This window comes from Triticum dicoccoides, chromosome 3A (assembly GCF_002162155.2).
Source record: "Triticum dicoccoides isolate Atlit2015 ecotype Zavitan chromosome 3A, WEW_v2.0, whole genome shotgun sequence".
Classification (NCBI taxonomy): domain Eukaryota; kingdom Viridiplantae; phylum Streptophyta; class Magnoliopsida; order Poales; family Poaceae; genus Triticum; species Triticum dicoccoides.
In genome coordinates, this window is record NC_041384.1 from 740,339,093 (window position 1) to 740,344,130 (window position 5,038).

The 5,038-nt window shown below is 53.6% G+C and overlaps 2 pseudogenes; both read left to right on the forward strand.

Annotated features, from left to right (window-relative positions):
• Positions 1-265: 265 nt before the first annotated feature.
• Positions 266-1,200, forward strand: LOC119273196 (annotated as a pseudogene).
• A 999-nt stretch (positions 1,201-2,199) lies between these two features.
• Positions 2,200-3,137, forward strand: LOC119273197 (annotated as a pseudogene).
• The last annotated feature ends 1,901 nt before the right edge of the window (positions 3,138-5,038 follow it).

A 5,038-nucleotide genomic window follows, 5' to 3' on the forward strand; every position in this document is an offset into this window, starting at 1 on the left:
GTCAATTGGATTCCGTTTGGTATTCCTTTTCTGTAAAACTCAAAAACAAGGAAAAAACGGAAACTGGCACCAGGCTCTAGGTTAATAGGTTAGTACCAAAAATCATATAAAATAGCATATAAATGCATATAAAACATTCAAGATGAATAATATAAATGCAAGGTCCCAGGGTGAGTGATGACATGAACTTCTTGGTTTTTTTTGCAATGTGGTTGGATTCAGTTTCCTTGTGACGGGCGTTGGACATACGTACGTACGATTGCAGATGCTTGATATTAGCCAGTCCAAAGGCGTGAGTGTGAAGCAGCTAACGCTGCTCGACAGCAAGGTATTCCACATGGCCATCTTCGACTGCACCGGCGTGACGGTCCAAGGCATACGGATCATTGCACCGGCCAACAGCCCCAACACCGACGGCATCCACGTCAGCCACTCCCGCCATGTGAGCATCCTCAACACCACCATCGGCACTGGCGATGATTGCGTCTCCTTAGGGCCCGGCACCACCGACGTGCTCATCAGGGACATCAAGTGCGGTCCAGGCCACGACATCAGGTGTCACCTTCAGTTGCTGGTTCATCATCCATTATTGTCTCTGCTTGTGGTTTGCGCAACGTAATAGCATTGGTTTTGTGTTTGCATTGGATGGACGGTGGCAGCATCGGGAGCCTGGGATGGTAGGACGGTGAGGAGGGGGTGAGGAACGTGACGGTGGACAAGGCGGTGTTGACGGGCACGACCAATGGCCTGCGGATCAAGACGTGGGCGATGCCCAACTCCGGCTCCGTCACCAACGTCTCCTTCTCACGGGTCACCATGAACCGCGTGGCCAACCCCATCCTCATCGACCAGAACTACTGCCCCCGCAAGGTCGACTGCCCAGGCAATGTACGTAAGAGATGCCCCCATTCAAGTTCCCTGCACGTCAATCCGTCCATCGACTGTATCATGAGCTCTATTGTTGTGTGTGCATGCAGAGCTCGGGGGTGCAGATCAGCAACATATCATACACGCACATCCGAGGGCACATCGGCGACGCCCGTTGCAGTCAAGTTCAACTGCAGCGGCACCAACCCCTGCAGCGGGATCAAGCTCAGGAACATTAGTCTGACGTACCAGCACAGGCGGCCGGCGCAGGCCAAGTGCGGAAATGCTGGCCGGTCCACGTCCGGAGAGGTCAGACCGCCGAGCTGCTTCTGACGATCGAAGTTTGCCGTCCGGCCGGAGAAGCGCGAGCATCTTCTTGATTTGATGGTTTCTGTAAATACTTCACGTGCACAGTTGCATAAGATCAAAAAGAAAAAAACATGGTAGTGTGATCATTGCTTGGTGGATCTCAAAGCGACCCTTATATCGATTGCCAAAGGAAATTGTATACGGGATTAATTGAATCCTCGACATCGTGGTTCATCCGATGAGATCATCGAGGAGCATGTGGGAGCCAACATGGGTATCCAGATCTCGCTGTTGGTTATTGACCGGAGAGTCGTCTCGGTCATGTCTGCGTGTCTCCCGAACCCGTAGGGTCTACACACTTAAGGTTCGGTGACGCTAGGGTTGTTGAGATATTAGTATACGGTAAACCGAAAGTTGTTCAGAGTCCCGGATGAGATCCCAGATGTCACGAGGAGTTCCGGAATGGTCCAGAGGTGAAGAATTATATATAGGAAGTCCAGCTTCGGCCATCGGGAAAGTTTCGGGGGTCACAGGTATTGTACCGGGACCACCGGAAGGGTCCCGGGGGTCCATCGGGTGGGGCCACGTATCCCAGAGGGCCCCATGGGCTAAAGTGGGAGGGGAACCAGCCCCTAGTGGGCTGGTGCGCCCCCCTTGGGCCTTCCCCTGCGCCTAGGGTTGGAAACCCTATGGGTGGGGGGCGCCCCACTTGGCTTGGGGGGCAAGCCACCCCCCTTGGCCGCCGCCCCCCTTGGAGATCCCATCTCCTAGAGCCGGCGCCCCCCTAGGAGTCCTATATATAGTGGGGGGAGGGAGGGCAGCTGCACCCTAGCCCCTGGCGCCTCCCTCTCCCTCCCGTGACACCTCTCCCTCTCGCTAAGCTTGGCGAAGCCTTGCCGAGATGCAATTGCACCGGGCAAGGTCCCAGGGTGAGTGATGACATGAACTTCTTGGTTTTTTTGCAATGTGGTTGGATTCAGTTTCCTTGTGACGGGCGTTGGACATACGTACGTATGATTGCAGATGCTTGATATTAGCCAGTCCAAAGGCGTGAGTGTGAAGCAGCTGACACTGCTCGACAGCAAGGTATATATTCCACATGGCCATCTTCGACTGCACCGGCGTGACGGTCCAAGGCATACGGATCATTACACCGGCCAACAGCCCCAACACCGACGGCATCCACGTCAGCCACTCCCGCCATGTGAGCATCCTCAACACCACCATCGGCACCGGCGATGATTGCGTCTCCTTAGGGCCCGGCACCACCGACGTGCTCATCAGGGACATCAAGTGCGGTCCGGGCCACGACATCAGGTGTCACCTTCAGTTGCTGGTTCATCATCCATTATTGTGTCTGCTTGTGGTTTGCGCAACGTAATAGCATTGGTTTTGTGTTTGCATTGTATGGACGGTGGCAGCATCGAGAGCCTGGGATGGTAGGACGGTGAGGAGGGGGTGAGGAACGTGATGGTGGACAAGGCGGTGTTGACGGGCACGACCAACGGCCTGCGGATCAAGACGTGGGCGATGCCCAACTCCGGCTCCATCACCAACGTCTCCTTCTCACGGGTCACCATGAACCGCGTGGCCAACCCCATCCTCATCGACCAGAACTACTGCCCCCGCAAGGTCGACTGCCCAGGCAATGTGCGTCAGAGATGCCCCCATTCAAGTTCCCTGCACGTCAATCCGTCCATCGACTGTATCATGAGCTCTGTTGTTGTGTGTGCATGCAGAGCTCGGGGTGCAGATCAGCAACATATCATACACGAACATCCGAGGGCACATCGGCGATGCCCGTTGTAGTCAAGTTCAACTGCAGCGGCACCAACCCCTGCAGCGGGATCAAGCTCAGGAACATTAGTCTGACGTACAAGCATAGGAGGCCGGCGCAGGCCAAGTACGGAAATGCTGGCCGGTCCACGTCCGGAGAGGTCAGACCGCCGAGCTGCTTCTGACGATCGAAGTTTGCCGTCCGGCCGGAGAAGCGTGAGCATCTTCTTTCTTCAATGGTTTCTGTAAATACTTCACGTGCACAGTTGCGTAAGATCAAAAAGAAAAAAACATGGTAGTGTGATCATTGCTTGGTGGATCTCAAAGCGACCCTTATATCGATTGACAAATTAAATTGTATACGGATTAATTGAATCCTCGACATCGTGGTTCATTCGATGAGATCATCGAGGAGCATGTGGGAGCCAACATGGGTATCTAGATCCCGCAGTTGGTTATTGACCGGAGAGTCGTCTCGGTCATGTCTGCCTGTCTCCCGAACCCGTAGGGCCTACACACTTAAGGTTCGGTGACGCTAGGGTTGTTGAGATATTAGTATACGGTAAACCGAAAGTTGTTCGGAGTCCCGGATGAGATCCCAGACGTCACGAGGAGTTCCAGAATGGTCCGGAGGTGAAGAATTATATATAGGAAGTCCAGTTTGGGCCATCGGGAATGTTTCGTGGGTCATAGGTATTGTACCGGGACCACCAGAAGGGTCCCGGGGGTCCACCGGGTGGGGCCACCTATCCCAGAGGGCCCCATGGGCTGAAGTGGGAGGGGAACCAGCCCCTAGTGGGCTGGTGCGCCCCCCTTGGGCCTTCCCCTGCGCCTAGGGTTGGAAACCCTATGGGTGGGGGGCGCCCCACTTGGCTTTGGGGGCAAGCCACCCCCCTTGGCCGCCGCCCCCCTTGGAGATCCCATCTCCTAGGGCCGGCGCCCCCCTAGGAGTCCTATATATACTGGGGGGGAGGGAGGGCAGCCGCACCCTAGCCCCTGGCGCCTCCCTCTCCCTCCCGTGGCACCTCTCCCTCTCGCTAAGCTTGGCGAAGCCCTGCCGAGATCGTCGTTGCTTCCACCACCACGCCGTCGTGCTGCTGGATCTCCATCAAACTCTCCTTCCCCCTTGCTGGATCAAGTTGGAGGAGACGTCTTTCCAACCGTACGTGTGTTGAACGCGGCGGTGTCGTCCGTTCGGCGCTAGGTCATCGGTGATTTGGATCACGACGAGTACGACTCCATCAACCCTGTTCTCTTGAACGCTTCCGCTCGCGATCTACAAGGGTATGTAGATGCACTCCCCTCTCCCTGGTTGCTAGATGACTCCATAGATTGATCTTGGTGATGCGTAGAAAATTTTAAAATTCTGCTACGTTCCCAAGAGTGGCATCATGAGCTAGGTCTATGCGTAGTTTCTATGCACGAGTAAACACAAAGCAATTGTGGGCGTCGATATTGTCAATTTACTTGCCGTTACTAGTATTATCTTGATTCGGCGGCATCATGGGAGGAAGCGGCCCGGACCGACCTTACTCGTACGCTTACGTGAGACTGGTTCCACCGCTAACATGCACTAGTTGCATAAGGTGGCTAGCGGGTGTCTGTCTCTCCCACTTTAGTCGGATCGGATTCGATGAAAAGGGTCCTTATGAAGGGTAAATAGAAATTGGCATATCACGTTGTGGTTTTGGCATAGGTAAGAAACGTTCTTGCTAGAAACCTATAGCAGCCACGTAAAAACTTGCAACAACAATTAGAGGACGTCTAACTTGTTTTTGCAGCATGTGCCGTGTGATGTGATATGGCCAAAAGGATGTAATCAATGATATATGTGATGTATGAGATTGATCATGTTCTTGTAATAGGAATCACGACTTGCATGTCGATGAGTATGACAACCGGCAGGAACCATAGGAGTTGTCTTAATTTATTTATGACCTGCGTGTCAACATAAACGTCATGTAACTACTTTACTTTATTGCTAAAGCGTTAGCCATAGTAGTAGAAGTAATAGATGACGAGACAACTTCAAGAAGACACGATGATGGAGATCATAATGATGGAGATCGTGGTGTCATGCCGGTGA